The sequence below is a fragment of the Podarcis vaucheri genome (assembly GCF_965113315.1).
Source record: "Podarcis vaucheri genome assembly, chromosome: 5".
In the NCBI taxonomy this organism is placed as follows: Eukaryota; Metazoa; Chordata; class Lepidosauria; order Squamata; family Lacertidae; genus Podarcis; species Podarcis vaucheri.
In genome coordinates, this window is record NC_138763.1 from 75,091,352 (window position 1) to 75,118,294 (window position 26,943).

At 41.6% G+C, this 26,943-nt stretch overlaps 1 protein-coding gene across 15 annotated transcripts in view; it reads right to left on the bottom strand.

Moving 5' to 3' along the window:
* The window catches only part of LOC309532295 (uncharacterized protein), a 472,441-nt gene that overhangs the window by 178,293 nt on the left and 267,205 nt on the right, over positions 1 to 26,943 (bottom strand). Inside the window, exons 8-9 of one of the 15 annotated variants that reach the window (XR_014219715.1) lie at positions 26,415 to 26,449; positions 23,159 to 23,228 (exon numbers count right to left, since the gene is read on the bottom strand). The exons of 12 other annotated variants lie outside the window; for them this stretch is intronic. The gene's annotated coding sequence lies outside the window, so the exon portion shown is untranslated. The remainder of the gene's footprint in view (positions 1 to 23,158; positions 23,229 to 26,414; positions 26,450 to 26,943) is intronic. 2 more of the 15 variants (XR_014219713.1, XR_014219714.1) reach the window with 2 other exon arrangements.

Consider the following 26,943-nt stretch of genomic DNA (forward strand, 5'->3'; position numbering starts at 1 on the left):
CCTCAGTGCACATTTTCCCAACATACACAATTTTTAATAAGAAATTTCCTCTAATACAATGCATATTTATATTTTCAATAATAAAGTCATCTCTGTGCACACATCCTAATATACACACTTTTGTGCACATTAAATAGTTGGAGAACTGATAACAAGATTCAGAGAAATGAGAATCTGGAAGAATGTCTGTTTTGGTTCAAGCATTGTTTTGGAAAGTGTGAATTGGGCAGCTTTATATTAAAATGAAAAGTGAACTGAATTTATCCCCCATCCCTAGCTATCCCCTTATCCAAGGCACTCAGATGAGACAGTTCCAGGAAAGTTTGCCTGTTCTATCTAAAAACCCATGCCATGGAATGGCTGGAAAAAGCCTAGCTCTTGCTTCTATCTGAGGAAAAAGAGACCATGTGTTGCAAATATTATTAATCTACTCTTAACTAAAAATAGATCTGTAATTTAATCCTGGGTAGGATGCTTTAAGTGTAGGGGGGGGGTTGCCTTGGGCAAGATAAAGCAACTAGCACATTTAATGAATAATAATCCTCTTTTCCTGAAGATGGCAAATAGCCATCAGTGTTTGGCCATTATCCTCTGTTGTGATTGATTTACTGTTTAATAAAATTGAAATTGTGTATTTTTCCCTTTTTGTTGTCTGGATTTCTGTTTGAGATCACACAGTGGGTTAAACACTCAAGATTTGTCAGTGCTTACACATGCAGCTGAGCCAATCACTGATAGTAGCATCTTTCAATCCATCATTAAATTTCTTAGCACATTACAATACTATAGATTTGCTGTGCTTCCTGTATTGGGCCATAAACATGTCACTGTTTTGAGATGCTAAAGTCTATCACAAATAAGCATTACAGCTTGGAAAAAGGAGGGGAGAGAGGCTGCATAATTTCCTCACCTCAGAATATTGCATTGAGGAGTTCCTGAGGCCTACAGTCCTTTATATTATCAGATGATTAAAGCTGTGCTTACAATACATCCTATAGGATTTGCTAATGTTCATTACAGAGGCACACATCTTTTAATTTTTAGAATAACCATGTTATTTCCAGATGCATGGTGCATAGGAAACATTAAAGGTTTGGTAGCTAGAAGACAAGTCAGTGCACAGGAGTAAAATTTAATCCTCTGTATTGCGGTGCAGTTTACTGGACTATTATGGGCTATGTCCTTGTGGTTAATGAGGTGGGATTATGAAGGGAGTACATAGCCTTGCATTTATGCAGCACTACATTATACAACCTTAAAAAAAAATACTTAAACCAAACTACAGCGGACAAATGCCCAAGAGCTATTTAGCAAAGCCCAGTCAAGTTATTGTGTTTTTATGTTTTGAAATAGTTTACATTTCTTATTCCAAATGCTTCATTGGATTTCATTTCATGCTTTGACTATTTGCCATGTGAACTGAACATTAAAGCAAATTGGTCTATCTGGCAAGGGAAAAAATGGAGTGGTGATTTTGTAAAGTGATTCTATGCAAAAATGGAGGGTGAGAGAGACTTTCAGAACAGCTTTGTGAGTTCCAAAATCATGTACCTATTCATTTAAAATGCCTTTCTGATACAAATGTATACAAAAGGTAGATTGCAGTCATTATAACCACATTATAAAAATATGCTGCTAGTATTAACAGTATTAAGAAATCACAATATAACAATCACAAATTAGCAAACTTGACAGGGATGACAGCAGATAAAACCCTAACCAATTCAGCCTGGCCAATGAAAAGTCTACTAGAATAAAAAGGATACACCAGCCAGCCAAAAAGCAATCAAAGACAGAACCATGCCAGCCTTATGGGGAAGGGGATGTTCCATAATACTGGCATATACATTTAGAAGGCACTATTGTTTCACCCTAACCAACCTGACTTCCCTCATAGGTGGGGCACAGGGAAGTGCTTCCTCACGAAATCTCAAGGAACAGGCAGGCAGGAAAAGGCAGTCCCTCAAGTAACCACCTAAGTCATTTAGGCATTTAAAAGGTAAGGACAGCCACCTTGTATTGAGCCTGGAAACAAATCGCTAAGCAGCACAGGCAGCAAGCACTCCTTGCTACTGCATCTTGGACCAACAGATGTTTCTGAAGACTCTTCTATGGCAGTCCCATGCAGACGGCTGGCCCCAAGACATCTTTGCACCTGAGGCACACCACACAATGGCACCCCTCCTGCCAGTTTAGTGAGACGGAGGTGCATCTCACATGCAACCATGAATTTGTCACGGAACTGTTACAGTTTGTTAGTGAAGTGAGTGCATGTGGGTGATTTAAAAAGAAAAAAATAGGAAGAAAGTTGGCATGAGGGGATGAAAAGAGGGGAGGGAACGTTTGTGTCGGGGTGGGGTTGGAAAGCAGAGGGGGAAAGTTTGCATCAGGGAGGGAAAGATCAGCATTTGGGAAAAGGTGGGAGCAGGGATCAACATATGGAAGAAGCGGGAGTTGAAGATCAGCATTTGTGAAGTTGTGGCTTTGACTTCTCCTCCTCCAGTTGCTGCCCCTCTCCAGTCTTGGTGGAAAGAGGGCAGAATTGTTGTTGCACAGGAGCCTCTGGCTGAAAAGGAGGCAGAAGGTGAGCCAGGAGCTGAGGCAAAGAAGGGGAGGGCCAGTGGCAGGCGGCACCTGGATGAAGCTTTAAACGACAGTGACACCTCTGCATTAGCGGATGGATCTGCCATCCCTATGGATTGGACAGATCCTGACACCTGAGGCGGACGCTTCACATGGCCTCATAGGCTGGCCATCCTGCATACAGAGCACATTGCAATAATCCAGTCTAGGCATAGTTACAGCATGTACTACCAGAGTCGTACCAGGGTTTTCCCTTCCCCAGTATCACAGTGGAGAGAGAATGAAGCAGAATTAAGCCTCAGAGATCTCTGTTCAAATCACACCTCAGCTTGGAATCTTTGCAGCTTTGGAAAACAAATTCTACGATTCCCTACTTGTAAAAAGAGACTACTATCCTTCCTCATGCAGCAGCTGTGTGAATGCTTTTTTTAAAAAAATTATCACTATTATAATCACCACCATCATTACATTTATTAAGCATTCTTCATCAGCAGGTCCCAACAATCTAAACTCCAACATAAAAAACAACAATGTTAAAACACATTACAGTCACAGGGTGGGTCCCAAAATCGCATATCTTGGGTGTCAAAAGGCCAGAGCAAAGAAGTGTGTCTTTAGCATATGACGAAAGCACAAGTACAATATTTCTCTATTATCTCACACATTCAGCTGTGAGTCACCATGTGTATTCCGCTGATGACAGGCATGTGTGAATTGGCACATAGTTGTTGTTCATGTTCTCACTTGCCCAGTCATTACTATGCTGGCTTCTGCTCCTTCAGGCATATCTATACCATTGATTTAGTAGTTATTCTCTCATCCTAAGCAATTTAATAGGCTAGTGGTCTCTAACAGAGTGTTAATTGCAGTCTTGTGACACTACAATTCCCAGGATTTTAGAGGAATATGTGACAGTTCTAATGCTGTAAAATCAATATGTCTGCAATGTCTTCCCTTAAGGGTTTGCTGTGTTCTTCACACATTCCTGGTGGTGCAATTCCTCTGAATTATTCTTTCTGCAATGCTGTCTCAGTAACAAATACTGTATGTGATTGGAAGTAGTACTGGGTGCAAATCTACCTCTTGTACGTACATGAACATGTGGAGTGTTATTTTCTGAATTTCTTGTGTGTATGGGTGTGGTGGAAGGAGGCAAAAGAGAAACATCTCCAATATTTGGAATAGGAAAGCAGATAGGAGCTTCTGCTTACCTTAACCATTCAAAATAGTAGAGTCCCGCCCCCTTTTAAATTTCAAACAAAGGCCCTGCAGCTTGCAAGCCAGTCCATATAGGCTGCTTTGTATAAGTAATGGAAGCAATAAAGAAAGGTGTAGAATACAAAGTGAACATGTTTGCAGATGACATTCTAGGACCCTTGGGAGCCCCCCCCCCCTATATATTGGAGCAACACAATGTATTCTGCAAAGTGACAGGTTTGCAAATTATTCAAAAATAATAATCTGTCCGGTCAGTCTGGCTTCTCTCTAACTCATCCCCAGCCATAGCCCATGGCTGCTTTAAATACCTAGGAATAACTGTCATATCTGCTTTTAAATAGGCCAAAGCAACGATACAAATATTTATGAAAGCGTGCAACAGGATTTAAACAATTGGAAGTATATTAACCTAAGCAGGCTTGATAGCCCAGCAGTAGAAAAAGCAATCAGAAATACACATGAATCTATGGTTTAATGCTGTGTGGGATGTGGCCTTATCAAAAAGACTCACCTGTCACAGAAGGGTTGTACAAGGAACTTCCAAAAGAGATAAGTTTGACATGGTGTGGAATCCACTTATTTCTTATGCCAATGAACATGTTGTTTGCAATTGTCCCTAAAAAACACATTCGTTGTATAGACGTTTCCCCCCCAATACTGTACAATGCCTTATGGATGTTATTTTTACACATATCATATATATACGTGTGTGTGCGCGCACACACACATTTTTCACTCTGGTATATGGTGGGTATTTTTACACATTACACGGCTAGAGAGCTGCACTGCAAAATCTGGAAAAGTGTGAATTGCAAAGGATCCCCCCACATTCTCTTTTATCCAGAAAGTACAAATTAAGTCGATTCTCCATTAAGTGCAAAATGAATCAAATTTATCCTCTACCCTTACACTAATTTAAAAAGTACATAGTGTGCATGCCACTCTGTGAACTTCTTTATCTCTCTCTTTCTCACCCAAAGTTTTGGGGGAAAGAGAGACACATGGCTGAGCTGTTTCAAATGTAGGAGAACAATATTCCCCCCGCCCACACACACAAGGTGTATCTACCGTTTCCCATTTGGGTGGGTGCCATTGCATCAAGTACAGGCATTCAGCTGTGACCAATGCTGACTCGAGCCTTGTGAGCAGCTTGCAAAGGGGGGGGGGAATATGAACATAAAGTTTAGATTTAGATCTAGTACAGCTATTAAATGACTTTGGAAGTGATGACACCAAACCATTCCACAGCAAAAGGGTTGTAATGCCTCATTACAAAGACAGGAGAAAGAGCTTACAAACGCAGTCTGTGCCCCCGCCCTCCACCCAACAACCACAGATATTTTGTCAGAGGAGAAGTGGAATTTATGTTATGCTTCCAAGAAACAGAGATTCACGTTCTAGCAATAACCCCCTATCGCCAACCATAGAAAGGATTGATAGGATTTTTGAGATCTGAGAGATTATCCACTTTACAAAGCATGCTTAAAATGTCCTGACAATTAGTTCATAGTTATTTTGCAGTACACTTGGGGACAGTCTTTAGTGTGTGAAAAGTGATGGATCAATATAATAAACAAATAAATTAGTTTACAACATCTCCTTGGCATTGCGAGACATGTAGGGCCACTATTCGCTCAAGAAAGAAAACTTTGCAAATCACTGTGATAGAAACAAATTCATCCTCTCCAAATTCACCACAAAATTACTTCAATTGATGCAGAGGCTGGTTATCAATGCATATTACCAATTTGTCTGCTGCTATTTCATATTTCATATCTGAAAAAGAATGTGGTGTCTTACTTTAGGGTGTGCACAAGGCAGAAAAAAGATCAGCCCTGTGTCTGTGAATTCTTAAACAATTCTAATGTTTCTTTGTGCTGCCTCCACTTCAATATATATTTCAGGTTCTGAGTCATTCTGTATAAAATGAAGCTCTGTGGGTTCCCAAGGTGGAGAAAGTGCTTTTTGTCTATGTTTGGAAACCACTAGGTGCCATTTCAGATCGTGAGCTGAACCTTTAAAAACGGCAATTATTTTAACAAAATTTGGCATGAAACTAATAGGCTATGTATTGGATATGGCCAGATCCTACCAGATCCCTGGATAAGTGATACAGCTGTGGGGAGAAAATGCCTCCCTCCTTGTTATGTGAGCCCTGGATGTTTTTATTTAATTAGTTAATAAATAAACAAACAAACTCAACATGCACACCCAAGCCCTGCTTGTCCAGTGTTCAATACATCTGGTACCCTAAAATGTACCCTTAACCCAACAATACCTCAGTATACCTACAGTTTTTATTCCCCTCTTCCTCACCTGCCTAGACTCAATACATTAACAGCAACAAAAAAATATACTTAGGACTCAGCTGTACAGCTTTAAATAAAATGTTTTAAGTGCAATATACAAAGTGACACTAGAAGGTGATGGTGAGCCTTATGGAAAATTCAATGTATTTTCAGAATGGTTTTTAAATGTGTGTAGATTCCACCTCAGTCCCTTTAGCAGATGACTAGCTGAAACTCACATTGCATACAGGGAGGGAGGGCACAGTTAAATGGCAAAGAGGAAGGGCTCAAGGGAGCAGCAGGCTTATAAAGCCAGGCTCCTTCTCCTTTCTGAATTGGCCTTCAGGCCCCACGTCACTCTCCTCAACTCCCTCTATTTAGGTCCCAACTTCCTGAGTCCTCTTTGCAAAGGAGGGAATAAGGCAAACCAAAGGGTAGGAATGACACATTAGTGAAAACTGATTTGCAAAAATGTATGTATTAGGCAAAATTGCATACAAAAATGTATATATTAGGGGAAAATTCACACTAAAATACTGGTGAATTTTCATGAGTATTATCAAACAGATTAGGAAATGAGAAACTGAAATTGACAGATCCACCTGTCCCAGTAGTAAGAGTGCTAAATGTTTTAAAGACTGTCAGGAGGCATCTGGGCATCGAAAGCTCATAACTCAGCACGTCTCTTTCTCTCACTGAACTGCTACAAGCAAATAAGCCATAGTTGTCTCGGTAATAATGATTTAATAGTGCATTCATCTGGCTACACTCCTTTGCTGTTTGGTTTCTGTGTTTAACACAAGGAGTGTTGCTTTAAAGAGTTAGAATATATTTGATACAGTGAACTTCCACAGTTTAATGCATGGGTAGGCAAACTAAGGCCTGGGGGCCAGATCCGGCCCAATCGCCTTCTAAATCTGGCCCGCAGACGGTCCGGGAATCAGCGTGTTTTTACATGAGTAGAATGTGCCCTTTTATTTAAAATGCATCTCTGGGTCATTTGTGGGGCCTGCCTGGTGTTTCTACATGAGTAGAATGCGTGCTTTTATTTAAAATGCATCTCTGGGTTATTTGTGGGGCATAGGAATTTGTTCATTTCCCCCCCCCAAAAAAAATACAGTCCGCCCCCCCCCCACAAGGTCTGAGGGACAGTGGAATGGCCCCTTGCTGAAAAAGTTTGCTGACCCCTGTATGAATCACTATCAACAATCCCGTGCAAATGTTGATCATCCCAAGCAGATGGTGCAAGTGACTGTAACACTAAGGGATACACCATTGAATGGTGACAGACACCGCAAAGTGATTGTCAGCACTCTCAGACTTATATCTGAAACATGAGTAAATACATTTCATGAATGTCTGAAACCTTTTCTGCATGACTGTTGGCAATCCCAGATGAATGGTGTTGAGGGGTGCTTAATTTCTTGGAGGGCATTCAAAAAGCAAACTTGACAAATTCAAGTCACACAGTTCCATTCTGAATGACTTGATGCTTCCTCCCTGTCTTTTTCCCTGTTACCACATTACTGACTGGTGGCAAGAGAAGCAAGCCAGGTTTTGTGGTATAGCCTCCATTAGCAATGCATAACAAAGTCTGTTCATAGTGAACATGCACAGCAGTGTCCAGACCAGCCAAGAATCAAGGGAAATGCAATTAACAATGTGCCTAACATGGATGTTGCAGCAATGTTGCCATTATACACTGTTACTGCTATATCCCCTTCCCACCCCAAATAAGTAGGCTCATTAGAATGAACTGACTGGGGTTAATCATGCCCATCAATTTCAATGGGTCTACTTCAGATGCAATATTTTATTTTTATTTGTCTTGAAATCATTTGCTTGAACCAATTCTAAATCAGGCCAGGGAGAGTTTACACACCACATACAAATGCTGACATTCTCCAAAATTGGACAGTTATATGAGTTCAACAACTTCTTTTTTACTTAAACAAAGTTTTGGGATTGCTACAAAAAAACAGCTTAAGATAGTGCCTTTCTTTTCATGGTTTCCATTGTATCTCATTAATCACTGTGAAAGAGGTGCTCACCCTAGCGACAAGAATACAACTTGAAGGCACTTGCTAAATTAGAGTGATTTACAGCAACTCCAAGTTCAGTTCTTTTCATTTTAACCTCCTCCTAGCTGTTAGCAGGTGCATGTTCCAATTCTGTTCATAATCTTGCTACAAGGAATTTAGCCCTACCACACCTTTCCTCTACCAAGTTAATGCAGACCTTTAAGAGAAAGGATCAATTTTCCCTGTGTGTTTCTGTGTAATATATGGCTTTCTCAATACTGCTCTCATCTAATGACACAATTACGACAATTCTCACAATATGTGTTACAGCCCAACTCCCTGCAATAAATTTAATATTCGTATTCACATGGTGAGTATCACCATTATATAGGCAAAGGAGAGTTCCCCTGGTGGCATCGAGGTTGCCCTTATCCCCAGAAAGAAGCAGTGCTGAAGCAGTCAGGCGCACAGAATGCTTTGTAGAAATCCAGTTGGTATTTGTGCTAGAATAAAATTCTTCTCCAGATTATATACTTTCAGCAGGGGAATTTTGTCTGCTGTGTACATGTCACCAAGCAAAAAGCAAAACACAATGCCTTCTCTCTCACCCACACCCCTTTGATAAGAGAATCATAGAATTTTCCCTTTAAACCTTACAACTACCCTGTAGGTTAGGCTGAGAGAGTGACTGGCCCAAAGTCACTCAATGAGCTTCATGGCTGTATGGAGATTTGAACCTTTATCCTTCCAGTTCTTTGCTGAGCATTTTTGTGGCATCCCCTCTCCCTTCTGAATAAGTTTCCAGCTCAATCAACCAACAAACGAGCAGGTTGATTCAGGGTCCATACCCAGCGCCTATGCCAAAGTCTACTGCCATCTGTAATCAATAAAGTTGTGGCCATTTCAATCCCAAGGTGCTGTTCTGTCTTTCTTTCCACCTATCACAATCCTGCTCCCGGTGACCTCAGGTTTCTGTGCCTGGGCCTGCAAGTGCTGTTGCACTCAGGTCCTACTGAAAGCCTTGCCATGGGCATCCACTCTAATAACAACAATACAGTGGTACCTCGGGTTACATACGCTTCAGGTTACATACGCTTCAGGTTACAGACTCCGCTAACCCAGAAATAGTGCTTCAGGTTAAGAACTTTGCTTCAGGATGAGAACAGAAATCGTGCTCCGGCGGCGTGGCAGCAGCAGGAGGCCCCATTAGCTAAAGTGGTGCTTCAGGTTAAGAACAGTTTCAGGTTAAGAACGGACCTCCGGTACGAATTAAGTACTTAACCCGAGGTACCACTGTACTTAATTGTACCCTGCCCATCTGACTGAGGACACAATAAAACATCAAACATTAAAAGCTTCACTATACTCTGAGAACAGGATGCTAAGCTAGATGAGCAATTGGCCTGACCTAGCTGGGCTATTTTTACATTCTTACGCTGCATCAGAGCATTAGTTCCATCTTAACTCTGTATTGGTAATACTGACTGCCAGCAGGTCTTTGGGGTTTCAGACAGGGTCTCTCCCAGTCCTGTGCTTGGAGATGCTAGGGAATGAACCTGGGACCTTCTGCAATGCTAATCAGTTGTTCTACCACTGACCTACAGCCCATAATGCATATAAAATGGTAGTGCTTACAGTATACAATGCAGCAGTGCCTCTAATGCAAAATTTCTAGGGTGCAACATGAATGCTTTCCCAAGTTTCCACATTTTGCTGGCTGTTGCAACTGACACAAGCAACTTTTTGCTGGCAGAAGAGCTGCTCACATCAGCTGCGGCAGTAACAGTGTCCACTGAAGGTGGCTTCCTAGTTGCATTCATGTTGCTCCATTGAGTGAGCACACTGTGAGCCACACTATCTTAGATACCTGTGTCTGATTGGGTATATAAATCCACCCAGTCTAAGATGAAACCCATAGTGTGGTTGTCTCTAGAAGCAAGGTGGATGCTTTCTAAAGATGGCACCATGCAAAATTGTTTTTATTACCGGTATGTTCAAAAGGGAGACATTTTATTTATTAGATGTTAATAATTTTTGCTCAGCCCTCATGTGTATAATTAAACTATTTCATCTGCCAAAACCACCTTGTAGCTCACAGTGGTCCTTACAATGAAATTGAGCTAGAAATATATCATTAGTATATCATTAGTCTGAACTTTTAAAATGCTCTGCTCTAGATACAAACTTTACCCTTAAGCCATTTATGGACTGGGGCAGAGAAAATGAGTTTTGTTATGAGTAACAACAACAACAAAAAGGCCAGGAGGAGACATGGAGCACAATTAAAATTTTCTTGGCGAGAGTCAACATTAGAGAAGGTTAATTGGAAATATGAATTTAAAAGGGTAGAGGGATGCCAAAATAGGGCCAAAATGGTGAATACACCTATGATAAAATAAGGCCGATACTGCTGATGACAGATTGTTCATCTATTAGTGACTGAAGAGCAGTCTGGTCGAAGAGAAGAAGCACAGTAATCCAGGAATATATGACCCAAACTCAAGGATGAAATGAAGGAGCTTTGTTTTAGCTGGGTACATAAATGTGATGAAATTGCTACCCAATTCATATTTGAACAGACTGTTTATATCCTGATGTAATAAAGAAGATTGCAAAGGGCATACAGAAAATGTATTGATCAGTAACTACAGACAAGCAAAACCTCAGTGCTGGCTATAAAACATAGAGACAGTCATAGAAAGCTTGCCAGAGACCAATGTATCTCCCAAACACTAGAGAAACAGCATACTGAGAGGTAGTTAATAAGCCTCTGAATCCTCGGTGCTGAGAGGCCCATGGAAGTGGTAACATATGAGCACGGCAACAACAGTGAGCAGTGACATTCCCAGCAGCGATTCATGCAAGCAGGCCAGGTGAAAAATGTGCTCCTAAGCTCACACGAATCACTGCCAGAAAGCCATGAGCATCAATGTGGTTACTTCCTCCATGCAGTTGCATGACATATTTTAAAGAATGAATTGTCTATTTTTAGAGCTCTGTTTTACGGTCTCCAACTGCAGTTTTCTAGAGAGGCACATATATGCTTTTGCCTTCCAGGGAGCTTCTATTTCCAGGAAACCGTTTCTGACATTTTCAGAAGTACGAAAAGTTATTTTCTCTGTGCTCTCCATTACCACAAGAGTTAGAAATTTATAGTTGAGTGTCAGTAGGGTACACAGAGTTATCTGGCAGACCCTGTATATACTTGAACACTGAAAAAGCTTTTAACAAAGTCCCTCACCAAAGCTATTTGAGTCAGCAGTCATGGGATAAGATGCTGGTTTGGTAAATGGCTAAAGAATAGAAAGCAAGGTAAGGCTAAACAGTTTTCACAATGGAAGGAAGTATGCAGTTGGAAAGCTGATAATGTGCTGTTGGAAAAAATGGGGGAAAACAAGGCACATTTAGAAAGCACTTAAATATCAGGCAATATCAGGGACAATATGTACACAAATTATACTGTATAAGGATAGAATGGACTTAAACTGCATTAAAGTACATTGGTACCTCAGATTACATACGCTTCAAGTTACATATGCTTCAGGTTACAGACTCCGCTAACCCAGAAATAGTGCTTCAGGTTAAGAACTTTGCTTCAGGATAAGAACAGAAATCTTGCTCCGGCAGCGCAGCAGCAGCAGGAGGCCCCATTAGCTAAAGTGGTGCTTCAGGTTAAGAACAGTTTCAGGTTAAGAATACTTAACCCGAGGTACCACTGTACCTTCTTTTTGGCCAGAACCTTTTCACCTGTGGAAGCTGGCCATCTACCCCTGGCTCCTTTCCAGCTACGTGAGTCAAGGGGAAGAGCAGGGCCTGGTGGTGAGGGAGTTGGGAGACCGAATGCAGGGAACCCCACTTCACAAACGGGGGGAGGATTTGGTTTCATGAGTGTGTGTGTGCCCTCCAATGCCTCTCCCCCCAACCTGTCCCGTATTTTGCCCAACCAAAGGTGGCAACTCCGCAGGTTGAAGGAGATGGGAACAATGGTACAGGAAGTGAAGCTAGTGCCCTCATCCCTGCCCCCATCTGTTTATTTTCTACACTTCACTGTACAGCCTGCATAGGGCTCAAAAAAGGAGAAAAGGGAAAGCTTACAACATTTCAAGGTCTGCCGTGGATAAAGTAGAGAGACGGGGGCGGGGGGAATCCTCTCACAGTATAAGAACTTGGGGTCATTCAATTAAATTGATTGGCAGCAGACTCAGGACAGAGAAGAGAAAAGCACTTCCCCACAGAATCTATAATTAACTTGTGGAATTAATTCCCATAAGATATAGTGATGGTCATTTGGCCTAGATGAATGTACAAGAAGGTTAAAGAAATTGTGGAAGATAGGTTTGTCAATTGCTGTTATCCACCCCTCATTGCATGATGGATCCTGCATTTATGTTGCTGTGCCACTTGCTACCTCATAGCTGGGATCCTATATCACACCAAATGATCAAAAAGTAACCTGGAAATAGCAATATCCTCATTCTAAACCTGATTTAGCAGCAGAAGCATGATATGCCTTCCCCACATGTTTAACGCACTAGCCTTCTTGCAGATAGGGTGCCAAGCACATGCCTGATCAGACAAGACAATAAATATGTAGGGGGACATATTGAAAACAGTTAAAAATATCTAAACACATTTTAAAACTTCACCTTTTCTTCCAGCAAAAAACATTTCAAGGTTGTCAATAGAATCTGTATATATAGTATATTTACAGTATCTGCAATTCCTCTGAAAGTCAATGAGGAAGACAGATGCTCCTTGTCAGGGAGGGCATTCCACAAATAGGGAACCACCACTGACAAGGCCCATAATCACTGAGCGGGCAGCACCTGCTGATGGTACAGCTTGAAAAGGTTGATATGTAAGTGCAGGAGGCAGGAAAAGTTGGTGGAACAGCTACACTTTTGAAATTTCAGTGTTTTTAAAACATACAAAATTAACTGAGTACTCTAATGCTAGCTTTCAAAGGGGAGATACATAGACAGCATGGTGGTGGTGTTTTGAACCCCCCCCCCCAAAAAAAGAATGCTCCTTAAACAACAACCATTCAGAAGTGATGGCAGGGTATAGGCTTGTTCTTTTTCAATACTGTCAGGGGACTGCCATCGGAACAGGGAAGGGAGGCAGGGGGGCCGTTGGGATACAGAGAGCCTCCGAAACTCCTGAGGAGCAGTTCCTCTTCCAGTGGTGGGAAAAGCCACACCTCCAGTGGAGAAGAGAGGGAAGGGGCCAGCCAAGCGAGGAAAGGGCTCATGGATGCTGCTGAGAGCCCCAGCGCCTCACCTTGCCAGGCCGGTCAGGAGGGACGCACGCCACTTCCATCACCCAGCTTGCGCAGAGGGGTGAAACGCAAGGAGGGGAGGAGGAGGCTTGGGGTGTTGAAGTTCTTATATTGTGGGAGAAGCTGGAAGGGGCCACTCCCAGATTCTGCAAGTGACCAAGACGGACATGAACTTTGTAGATCTGCACTGTAAATAGTTTGCACAATAAAACTTGTAAAAGACAGGTCAGAGTCCTGCCTGGTTACTCACGAGCAACCACCAGCAGCATCTGACAAATACTTCAATTTCTCTTTATTCCATAACAGTCATTCCTGCCTTTTGTTTGTACTCCTGATTGCCACTGCAGTTCTGGTGTATTATAGCACAATCCACATGATCATACAAGAACACCAACAGATTTACACTTTTCCAAAGGAAAAGCAATCATTACTGTTCTTTAAATTCAGACTCAAAAGGCTTCTTCTTAAGCAATAAAAAAACTAATTAAAACATGAGAAATAGGAGGACAAAAACGGTAAACATGGTATATAGTATGTTGGAATTTGCTATAGTGATTAGTAGGCAGTTAAACAAATACAAAGTAATTATAACAGCAAATCTGTTCTTCACTGTGCATATCCTTACATACTATAAATAAAAAGCACCATAGAATGTAACTGAAATCAAATGGGGGGAGGCAGGTGAATGGTCAAATGAGCACAAATACGCAAATGCTATAGTGTAGCCTTTATGAATATAGAACTATTGTAAACTACTGCAGTCGTTTCGTTGGAAATGACTGAGAAAAAAGTGACCGGGGAAATGAGAAAACACATGGTTGGCACAATTTCTCTTCTGTTTAAGCAGGTGATCTTAGCCTGTTTCTCCAGATGTTGTTGTACTATAACTCCCATCATCCTTGACCTTTGCTCATGTTACATGGGGCTAATGGGAATTATAGTCCAGCAAAATCTGGAGGGCTATAGATTCCTAACCATGTGTTTAAGATGAGAGAGTAGGCTGGAAAGCCTACCCTAGGCAATGAGATTGTAGGATGCATTGGTCTGTGGGACTTAGAAGAAACTGGTGCATCTTGAAAGCCTTCTGAGTAGCAGGAACTGGGGTACATGGAAAGCTGGTAGTTTAGCCCGAATTTAATGGAGATAGCAATCTCCACAGGTAAAGGAGAGCATAGAACCCAGAAATGTATTCTGGCCAACAAGAGAATTGGTCAAAGGGGCCTAGAAGTGTTGATTCACTAAACATAAAGCAAGGTTGCCCAAACATTGCCCATTAAACGTTAAAGCTCAACAGGGCTATTATGTATTATCAGCAAGTCTAACCTCACCCTCAACAAAGCAGTATCATAGCTTGCAGCCCAAGTGACAATGAGTATCATCTGTCAATCTACCAGGGAAGGGTCTCAGATATACACAAGATCAGCCACCCCAGGCATTGGAATGGGCAAAATTTTGCCTTCTCTGTTAAAAAAACTCTATACCACCCTTCAATTAGACATTTTCAGGGTGGTTTACAACGGTATTATTCCAAGAATCCATGTCAAAATATTTTAGGAGTACATATTATTTACAGGACTATAATTACACCCACACATGGATGAAAAAAGCTGCATCTATAGATGAATCAGGGGTGCCAACTTGGGCCCCAGGTTATGGGTGCCCACATGCACCTGAGCCACAACTTCATGACATCAATGCACTGCAGAAATGCTTCCGAGGCCTGGCAGGGCCTTGGAGATCATGTCTGAGGCCTCACAAGACCTCCAACATGACCAGAACCAACATGACCAGAAGTTGCATCAGAGGCCTACTAGGATCTCCGGCATAGTCTCAGAGGTCGCTTCGGGCTCTGGCACGACTTTCAGTAGAAACAGGAAGTCACGTCAGAGCCTGCACTGAGTGCTGAGCACCCATATAAAATACCCTATAGTTGATGCCTATGAAGTCAATCTAGTGCACATTCCAGAATGTACTACAGTGGTACCTTGGGTTACAGATGCTTCAGGTTACAGACTCAGCTAACCCAGAAATAGTACCTGAGGTTAAGAACTTTTCTTCAGGATGAGAACAGAAATCGTGTGGCGGTGGCGCAGCGGCAGTGTTAGGCCCCCATTAGCTAAAGTGGTACCTCAGGTTAAGAACAGTTTCAGGTTAAGAATGGACCTCCAGAACGAATTAAGTTCTTAACCCGAGGTACCACTGTATAAGATATTAATGGGGCTCAACCCCAACAAATTAATTACTTATAATTGATCATATCATAAGGTATTGTGGCTGAAACTGGCAACACTTGATAGAGGTCACCATCTTGCATCTTAAAATATCTAATCTGACTACTTGACATGGGGGCAGTTCCAAATAAGCTCATTTAATATGGTAGAAGCCATAACAATTTCCACTGTATTGGATTGAAACTATGCATGAACTATTTTGGCAATAATCTCAAAGTAAAGCATTACTCAGTTGCTCAACCTATGTCCCTTTGGCAAATAAAATCATTTTACCACACCACTCAATTTACTTTTTGGACTCTTTGTGTTGCTGTGATAATAAATATTAATTTGAGCGGCAAACTGGCTCTGCTCACATTATTATATTAATTTAGTAGTAGTAATTGACCTTATCAAATCCTGATTGCACCATCCAGATTGAGTGGATGGGTGCGAGAAAAAGAAATTAATGAGATAAGGTGGACTTTTGAAGAGTTTCTGCATGATAGGGTGGTGATGGACAGCTTTCAGAGCTATTATGAAAGCCTTGGTTGGCATTGTCAAAAATAGTCGTTACTGTACCAAGGTATTCCTAAACTGGAGTTGATGGGAGGTGGAGCCAAACAACATTTGAGGGCCAAAGTTTTCCATCCCCAGAGTATAAAATAAAGGCATTTCATTTGTGTTTTCCAAATCTGACAAATGTACCTGTGGTCTTATAATAAAGAGAACTGTATTAGGTTAGCTTTGACACTGAAAACCTGTGCTTTCTACAGGAGATAAAACAGAATGCATTTTCTATAAATGGATTCTAAATCACTGACAACCTTTTAACTGAAGTGATTCAATGCAGGGGAGACAAACTCAGAGTCCCATCAATTCTAGTAGCTGAGGGATTGATACTTGTCAACTTCAATGCCTCCTTAATTTTTACTACCTCTATAAATGGTTGCAAACTCCTGTGTTCCTTTTAGCAACACTATTCAAAAATGATGTACTCCTCATTATCTGTCTGAGCTCACAGAGAATAATCTGTTTTCATTCACTGACAAGGTGAAGTCTCCATCCAGTTTCCAGGTCCTACAAGTGTTGTTTCTTAAGAATGTGGACAACAGCAAACCTAATCTGTCAACATTTGCTAGTAAATTTAGGTGAGCATAGGAGACCCACTTTCTCAACTTCTTTTTTCCACACTCTCTAGTACTATGTATTTCTTTTTACTGAACTAAGGCTTATATACCTTCCTATCTAGCACTAAAGTACTCCAATACAGTGGGAAGCTTGGTGTGGTGTGGACACAGTGGCAGTGCTAATCCAGTGCTCCTGACACTGTACCCACACAATGCCAAGATCCCTGCTACCTTGTCCTTCCTAAGATTCAGCACTGGGAATACAGGAGCCAGTTCAGCACTGGGAATACAGGAGAGCAACATAGCCCTGTTGGCAACTACTGCATCAGCATATGCAACTTTAATGCAATCACTAATTTCTTTTTAGGGTAATGGTTCTCAGACTTCTTTCTCTAGACCAGGGGTCCTCAAACTTTTTAAACAGAGGGCCGGTTCACTGTCCCTCAGACACTGTTGGGGGCCGGACTATATTTTGAAAAAAAATATGAATGAATTCCTATGCACACTGCACATATTTTATTTGTAGTGCACACAAAAAACAGGAAAAACAATACAATATTTAAAATGAAGAACGATTTTAATCAACATAAACTTGGGCCTGCCTTTGGCTAACAAGATGGTCAATATCTGGTTCCATACTGTATTTGTCACTGCTAGTCATAGCAAGCAGCGTACAAAACAATGTACCAGCAATAATGACTACTGTACTAAACTAGGTCACAACCTTGTTATGAGGGGTGATGGCCATTTCCTGTTTGTCTCCATCTAGAAACACATGGTACTCACAGGTACACTGCCTCTAAACATGGAGGTTCCATTTAGTTACCAGATGCCTATGTGGTGTCCACATTACATCTGACTTAAGAGCCCCTGCAGCCAGGCTCAGATCCACACATGAAGTTCACTGGGTGATCTCAGGCCAGTCTTTGAGCCTGAACTCTCTTACAGGGCTGTGGCAAGAATAAAACAGAATGGAGAGGAGAAAGAAGAAGAGCTATGTACCCTGAATTCCTTGAGAAAAGGGTAGGATTAAAATGACAGACAACTAAAAATTCCTCCAAGAATTTGTCTTGTTCTGATTCTATTTTAATTTTTTAAAAAGCAAACCATCACCAACACCACCATTAAAAGAAGAGCACAACTGGGCTTGACTTAATGTCAGCTGCGGAAAGACATCCTCACCTCTCCAGCTCCATCACTCTCAGCCCTCTTATCCTGTTCCTCCTAGGAACACCAGAAGAGCCCTTTTGGATCGGGCCAATGACCCGGTTTTCCCAGTGGCCACTGCCTCCAACCCTCCTAATGCAGCTACATAAGAACATGAATCATTCCCAAAAAATTATTATAAATGAGGCTCTTACATTTGTACCTTAAGTATGCATAAAAACATCAATGAGTTTGATCGTCCTTGACTCTTCCTGCCACACTTGCCATCCTCTCATGCCTCACCACTATGGCACGCCATTCCCTTTGAGAACTACTGCTTTAGGGGGTGCATTTTCTCATTCTGGGTGATGTGTAAGTCACAACCATGAGTCAAACATCTGTGCGACTGTTTCAGACACATACCACCAGTATTAATTTGCACTGCAGAAAAAATGTCATGCTAATACCATTTGCTATTAACTTGTCCATAAAAGTCCTTTTTAATAATAAATTAGGGCTGAGAAGAATATTTGTCAGTTTATAATTTGTGCATTAGGCATTTCCCCTTTCAGTGAAGTAGAACTTCTACATTTTTCTAAAAGTGAAAACCAAAACTAATGAAAGACATACAGTTTTTGGAAGCGGGTGGTACAGGCAAGGCGGAACGCAGCCCAGACATTTTGCAACAAGACGCAACATGTTGGCCACCCTTCCATCCCATTCCTCATACAGAACCTGACTAGATTGGCAGGTAGATCTAACTTCAACACTGGGGATAGGACAGCATCATCTGGCGAAAATGAAAGCAGGTGACGCAAGGCAGGCATGTGGCACACACAGCTCTGTCCTTCAACACCTCACAACTGCTCCCCAGCACCCAATAATCTGCTACCTGAAACTTAGTCTTCACTATATGGACAGAGCTGGTCCTGGGTTCAGACTTATTTCAAAATGATTAAGCAGAGGCAACCTTCCTATCTTTAGACCTCAGGCAGCTGCATAACCCTTCTGGTAGCTCCACAAGGACCCAATTTAGGAAAGTTCTTCCAGTCCCTCTGAGCTAGAGTTCAGTTGGCCTCCCTTTATATGTTTGACACAATCCTCCCCCTGTTCCATGTGGCCATCAACAACCACATCCCTGTCCCCCTGCTCTCATATAAGCACTCAGGAAAGCAGATACCCGGAGGCTTATCAAAAACCCAGTAATAAAGAATCACAAACAATGCATACTTCACAACATCTTGGACCCAGAAGACCACAAAAGACTACCTTTTTCATCCTTCGAAGAAGATAAAGGGTCAGTAGCTATTCTACCATCTGCTAAAGAGGCATTGTTAGTGGGCAAGATTTAAGCTCTTCAGAGTTGCCTCTAGCAAGGATTTAAACAAAAGCCAATACTTGCATTATTTTTATTTGCCTCCATATTCAACCAGCAAAATTGCATTATTTTTATTTTGCAATTATTTCTTGTTACTGAAGTTTAAAAAGGCTTGTCTCTAGGCCCAGTGCATGGGGTATTTACTGCATACTTAAGCCCCTTAATGAATGCAGATCCAACTGCTTTAAAATCTCAAACTTAGGCCGACAATTTATATTTCACATTATACTAAGCCATAATCTCGCTTAATAAAATAAAGTCCCTTTAAAATTATTATATGGTTTTATAACTTGTTTTAATCTGGTTTTATAACATATTTTAATCTATTAAAACAATTTATACAGTGATTCATAGTTGAACATAAAAATGATTACATACATATTCTGCTCGCAAATGATAATGCTGTCCAATGAGATCTAACTACATATCAAAAAGGAGGCATGTTTGACATTTAAAATAAGATCCACAATAAGCACTACTTATCATCATAAAGCAACTTCTAAAACTATTGATAAAAGGATTAAATTAGGAGGGGGAAAACAGCTTTACAACAATTCAGCCTGCATGCTACATGCTCCCTGTGGAGGAAAAAAACGGGTTGGTGTATTGAGATTACAGTAATCTGACCTCAGAAAGCTATTTCACAGGACTAGAGATAAGTGTTGAACCTAGAGTGGTGAAGTCAAGCAGTCAGCCTGCTTTTTTAGAACATAAAAGCTGCCTCACTGGGCCAAAGCAAAAAGCTTATACTAGGGATGAGGAGCCTGTGGCTCGGGAGTAAAATGTGGTTCTCCATACCTCTCTGCCAACCTTCAAGACTCAACCTCTTGTGGCACAAGGGGTCAGTGTATCTGGCTCTTATCCAGAAAGTAGGTGGTTCAAGCCTACCCAGGGACGGTTGTGAGCAAGATTCCTGCATTGTAGGGAGTTGGACTAGATGACAATCAGATTTGTATAGTCCCAATAGCTGACCAGCCAGCTACTGCAGCCTGCCAGTAGCTGAATCAAAAGCTCCTGGCTCTTCCAGCCAGAAATGGTCACAGGAAAAAGAAGAAAAGTTTGGATTTAATATCCCGCTTTATTGTTACCCTAAGGAGTCTCAAAGTGGCTCTCCTTTCCCTTCCTCCCCTACAACAAACACTATGTGAAGTGAGTGAGGCTGAGAGACTTCAGAAAAGTGTGACTGGCCCAAGGTCACCCAGCAGCAGCATGTGGAGGAGTGGGGACGTGAACCTGGTTCACCAGATTATGTGTCTACTGCTCTTAACCACTACACCACACTACACCATAGGACCCTCCTCTTCCTCCTCCTCCTCCTCTTCTTCTTAGTGATGTAAACGCTTCAGGGACTCATAATGTTACCCTTTTTGATTTGGTGGCCAAAAAGATCAGAAAGAAGACCCTGGACAATATAGCAGTGAACTATAAGAGAGACGCAGAGATCTAAATAGAGACCATTATGTGTGGCACGACATACCTTTTGCTTGTATTTATTCTTGATTCTGATTTGTCATGGCTAATGGCTAGTACAATAAAGTTACTTGGATTGGAAGTGGACTGTAGTCCATGAACCTTATGTTGCAATGATGTAATTATTTCCACATCATTCATTTTAATGAAATATTAAAACAACGTTAAAACAGCAAAAACACACCATTAATTTGGAATTGGTTGTAAACTGTAAATAAAACCCTAAAACCAAGAATGTTGTGATTGAATACCAGTCATATTAAATGGATTGCTACCTGTTCCAGACTTGGGAGAAGAATGGAAATAGCAGCAATTTTCACTTCCTTTTCTGGTGGAATTCTCCAACATTCCTAGTTCCCTTAGAAGTGCAGTGCTTGAGGAACAATCAAATGCACTTGTAACAGTGCACTTCAAATAAATGGTTCCAAGTTATAAATTTAGCAAGAGAAAAAGCAAGAGATGTTTCTACATTTTCTAAACTAAAATTGCTGATAGTTTTATTTGTTGAGTGACTTGACAATCGACTGCATGAGGAGCCGTTACATCCTCCACAAGTGTCAGAAAGACCTTGTAAAATATATCCATTGACTTGTCTGGCAAAAGCCTATTTAGTGATAAATGATTTGTATCTAGCCTCCTTTGAAATGACGCTCTCCCTATGCATCAGGAGTAAAAACAGTGATCTGTCATTGAGGCAGTGGGAAAAAAATCTATTTAAAACAAGACAATGAATTCTTGATCAAATGTTATCTCATAAATGCTTCTTAACTATACTACAATATATGCAGAAACTTCTTGCAAATCTTTAGGGATCTGAATACATTATAGGCACTTCCAAAATTACTAAGATGAGACCAGAGAGAAAAATCATTCATACTGTTAATACTGTGGTCAAAGGCAAGAGGAAGATGATCAGGGAATGACCTTTCATTGTCTCACCTCTGCCTCTATAGAAGACAAAAATTGAGAAAGAAATCAATTGGTGACATCTAGTGATGTCTGCCTGCCTGCTTGCATAGTGAAAATCTACTTGCACAACAAGACTTACCTTTCCTCTCCTCCTCCTTACAATACCCCCCCACCCATGCAAAATCTACTCTGGAGCATCCCCCAACTTTATGGGGCAGAATTTGTGAGCAACTGCAGGAGGAGAGCAGATGGGAGGAGAGACAGGAGGAGAGGAAGGAGAAGCCTCATTACATGCGAAGATGCTTGTGTGGCATTCGAACAGAGCCCCCGGTCGTCTCACAGACTATTGACCTGTACACCACTAATCTGCTGCCGCCAACCAGGTTCTCCCCGGTAAAACACTTAGTCTCAGTGGGGTTCTCAAGTTAACAACGAAGATTGTCGTTTATTGCAAACACAAATAAACTTTAAATGCATTCGAAACACTGTTACCCTTTACCCTCCTAGTCTTATTTTAACCTGTCTCTAACTGTTGTCCTTCCCCTCACACAAGAACCAACTGCACTAACTGTCTCTCTATTTCCATCTGTCTTCCAGCTGCTTTCCCAACTGCTCCTTCCCCCAACTGCTTTTTCCCAACTGACTAAACCTCTGGCTAAGCCTTTTAAAAACAGATAGGCTCCGCCTCTGGCTTTTCTATTGGTTTACCTATTAACCTTTCTCTCCCCCTGTACAGACATTTCCAAAAGAACGGGCAAAAGCCATATCCCTCCCCCCTTAAGGAAATTTGATCAGGAGGGATAACTGAACAGAGTTACACTCTTGATCAAACGGCATTAGACGTTTAAAGCAAATAAACATATTTACACTTACGTTATACATTTAACTTCCCATACTCTCTAGTACAACAATTGCCTATTAGCAAAACATTCAATTATACAGAGGTTTCGATACATTTTAGGCAACTCAGTTATCAACAGGAAAAATTATTAACTGTCCATGGTTAACCTTCACCATTGGGTCTTCTTGATAATGCATTGGCCACAATGTTCAGGGACCCTTTCATGCTTCTTATGGTGATATTGAAGTTCTGCAGCAACAGGGCCCACTTCATCAGTTTGCTATTGGTTCTCATTGTCTTTAACCAAAGCAAGGGCGAATGATCGGTGCACAGTACAGTGGTAACTTGGGTTACATATGCTTCAGGTTACATACACTTCAGGTTACAGACTCCTCTAACCCAGAAATAGTACCTCGGGTTAAGAACTTTGCTTCAGAATGAGAACAGAAATTGTGCTCCGGCGGCTCAGCAGCAGCGGGAGGCCCCATTAGCTAAAGTGGTGCTTCAGGTTAAGAATAGTTTCAGGTTAAGAACGGACCTCCGGAACGAACCCGAGGTACCACTGTATAAATTTCCGGTCCCAGGTGTATGGTTTCAACTTCTGTAGGGACCAGGCGATAGCAAAACATGCCTTTTCTATTGTGGAAAGGTGTTTCTCTCTGGGTAGCAATTTCTTGCTGACATACGTGATCAGATGCAGGTTGTCTTCCTCTCCCGGCTGACACAGCATGGCTCTGATCCCAGCATTTGATGCATCTGTAAAGATGATAAACTCTAGGTCATGGTTCGGTGCGATGAGGACTGGTCCGGTAGTCAGCATTCTTTAGCACATCAAATGACTGCTGGCACGCCGATGTCCTCTCAACACACTCCGGTTCTTTCTTGCGAGTCAGGTTGGTCAGTGGTGCAGCTAGTTCACTGAACTTAGGGATAAATTTTCGATAATACCCTGCCAAACCTAGGAAGGCTCTCACTTTCTTTTTTGACGTAGGGGTAGGCCAGTTCGTAATCGCCTCTACCTTGGTTTCTGAAGGCTTTATTATTATTCCTCCACCCACCATATGTCCAAGGTACTTGATTTCTGAGTCCCCAATCTGCCATTTACTAGCCTTAAGGGTCAAGCCCGTCTCTTTAATTCTTTGTAGAACTAACTCCGGTCACGAAGAGTCAGACACGACTAAATGCCTAAACAACAACAAGCACTAACTCTAGGTGCTCTTTATGTTCAGACCAGGTCTGACTAAAAATGGCAATATCATCCAGGTAAGCTACTGTGAACTCCCTTAATCCATGCAGATCCTATCCACTAATCTTTGAAAGGTCGCTGGCGCATTTTTTAGCCCAAAGGCCATCACCTTAAACTCATATAATCCTAGGGGACTTCTAAAGGCAGTATTTTCCTGGTCCCCAGGATACATTTTTACTTGATAATACCCTTTGGTCAAGTCTAGACAGGTAATGAAATGGCACCTGCCTTTGGTCTCAATTAAGTCATCTAAGTGGGGCATTGGATAGGCGTTCGCCTTATTGACGTGATTTAACTTTCGGTAGTCAACAAAAAATCTTATAGAGCCGTCAGGTTTGTCTACCAGCACTACCGGTGCTGCCCGGGGACTGTCTGAGGGGGTTATGATCTCTACCTTCAGCATCTCCTGAAACTCGTTGCGGATTTGTACAGACATTTCCAAAAGAACGGGCAAACGCCACATCTTGCTATGCTGGATTGCACCCATTGATGCTACAAGGGAAGAGAACAGCAACTTTAAAATAAAGAGGAAATGATGGGGCATTGTTCTCACTAGAAGCAGAGGTCGTGGAAAATCTATGCCCAAATTGCATCACACTTGTGACTGCATTTGAGGCTCCCATGATTACATATTCTTCCATGCCACCAAAAAAACCTCTACAAACCTCAAAAACTTGGCCTGCCAGAAGACATAATGCCAGGGAACCAAAAAATAACATATTTGTGTTGCGTTGTATACACCCAGTATCTTAGTGAAGCCAAGCCCTCAACTACAGGCTATGAAACTCGGGCAGTTGAGGCAAGCCTGGATATGTGCAGAGTTACCTGGGTACATTGAATGCATCAGGTTTAAACTGGGGCTTTGAAGGAAACAAAAGCACTTCAATAAGAGCTGCAAAATTTTACAGGAGCAATCAGGGCTGGCCTCACCATTCGACAGAAAGAAGGAGTCCCCTCAGGGAGCTGATTTCTGGCATCACAGAAGGGCAGCAAATTGTTAAATTATTTATTATTACTGCATTTTTACTGTGAAGCGCTTCAGAGATTTTTGGCCTCGGATGCCAAAATAACTTGGCCAGGCTTGGGTACGATGTGTCTTGACTGGGGGAGGTCACCATTAGCTGTTCCACCTTGGGCAGCAAGACCAGCCCTGGGCAATCCACATTCGTCCTCAGAGCCTCCCTGAACCTTGCTCACCTCAGTTGCTCTGCCCTTTCAAAACCTTCTGTGGTACAGAGAGCATTCCGCTCCTCTCAATGGCCAAGTTGCCTTACAGCTTCCCTGAATTGTGATGTACTAATCATCACATTCAGAGTCTGCTCACATAGCCATCTGGGTTAGTTTACCTGACTGCAATATCACAGAAGGAATTCTGGTTCTGGAACATCAATGCAGACCTTCCTAAGTAGCCATGGTTAAACAGAAGTGGAATCCTGATCAGCTTGGATGACATTCCCTTTACTCTACATTAATAATATAAAAAAAAACCTCTCAATGTGAACAACATCATTATATTTCTCCTCCACTTAACTAGCTTTCCCATTTGCTACATTTGAATGTCTCTGAACACTCTCTAAGCAGTCCATACATTGTTTTGCATTTAGTCAATTTACCCAGTATTTTTGAATTATTTTCAGAGAAGGTTAAGAAAGGTTCCCACACTGACAAAAACATTTTCTGGCTTGCTTTGTCTTTTGACAACTTCTAGCTTCTCTATGACCATAAGTTCCCATACCTTATCAATTCACAACACATATGTGGGTAAAATATCACCTTTCCAGAACCTTGCTACAACAAATTTGGCAGCTAACAACAGAAATACTAGACAAATATGCTCAGATATGTTTCTGTGTGAATTTTAAACAAAAGTAACTCTGATAAAGATAGCAAAAAATCTCAGTGAGTCAGTGGAAGCTCTTCTGTCAGACAAAGTGCCCCCCTATGAACCTCCAAAGCCATAGTACAGTCTTACTTCTGTCGCCCACAAAAATCAAGAAAGTAGTCTTGAAGGGGATTCATATCCCTGCATCTTGTAAAGTAACATCTATAGATGTTAGTGATGTGAGAATACAGTCTTCATGACTCTCCACTCATTTCCTTTCAGCTCATGCATGCTGAGAATTTCAGGACCACAGGAGAGAAGAGCTTTGAAGTTCTCTCCATTCCCAATGGGGAGCACTTGCTGCAAGGCTCAACCAATTTCTTTTTGCTCCCTGCTAGGAGCAGCTATAGAGGGACTGGGAACTAGAGACTTCTTTTTAGCCTTTCCTTCACTGAGCAGCTATAGTTTCAATGGCTCAGCGACAGCTCAGGGAAAGATAATAACCCTCTTGGGATATCGTACCTACTACCTAAATAGTAAGGCAATTACTGCATTCCAAGAGGGATTAGCAAAAGAACTCACTTACAGTTGAGTGAAAATTTAGTCCAACTGGACTGAAGCTTCACTGGGAATGAATTGACTGTCCTAGAAATCAGTCCTCCACAAAGAAATGGAGCAAGAGTCAAGTTTCATTAGGATGAACGAATCCTCTGTGACAAGACTTGCATTTTAAACAGATTTGTGGTTAACAAATGGCAACACCTTTGGAATAAATTGGCTCCTTTGAACTTTGTAAGTGCAAACATCCATTCAGCCCTGCTTCTGCACCTAGCTTTTAAATCCACATACCTGTGGATGAACACTATATGCTTACCTTCTGGCTCAATTTGTATCCAGGCAAAGGATCACCTGGAGAAAAGGTAATATGCAAATTACTCCTAGCTGCCAAGCTTGAGTTTCTGCCACAAATAGATTTACAGCAATTTTGGATCCTGCTGATAACAGTAGCTCTGGTGAAAATGCATTAATAGAATACATGAAGTCTTAACATGTTACCTAGCAGTCTCGTATGATGAAAGTGGACTTCATAGTTTTGCCAAGACCTCTCCAATGTCTTCTAGCCAGCACTTCAGTGTTATGAGTGAAGGTAGGTAAAATGTTTGGCCAGAAACACATAATTATTGGGGCCAATTTGTTTCTGTCAATTTCAACTGCTGCCTCCCTGACTTTTACAAGAGTTCACATTCATCCATCCACAATAGCTCTCACTATCAGAAGGGCCTTCTGGCGGTTCCCTCATTGCGAGAAGCAAAGCTACAGGGGACCAGGCAGAGGGCCTTCTTGGTAGTGGCGCCCGCCCTGTGGAACGCCCTCCCATCAGATGTCAAAGCGATAAATAACTA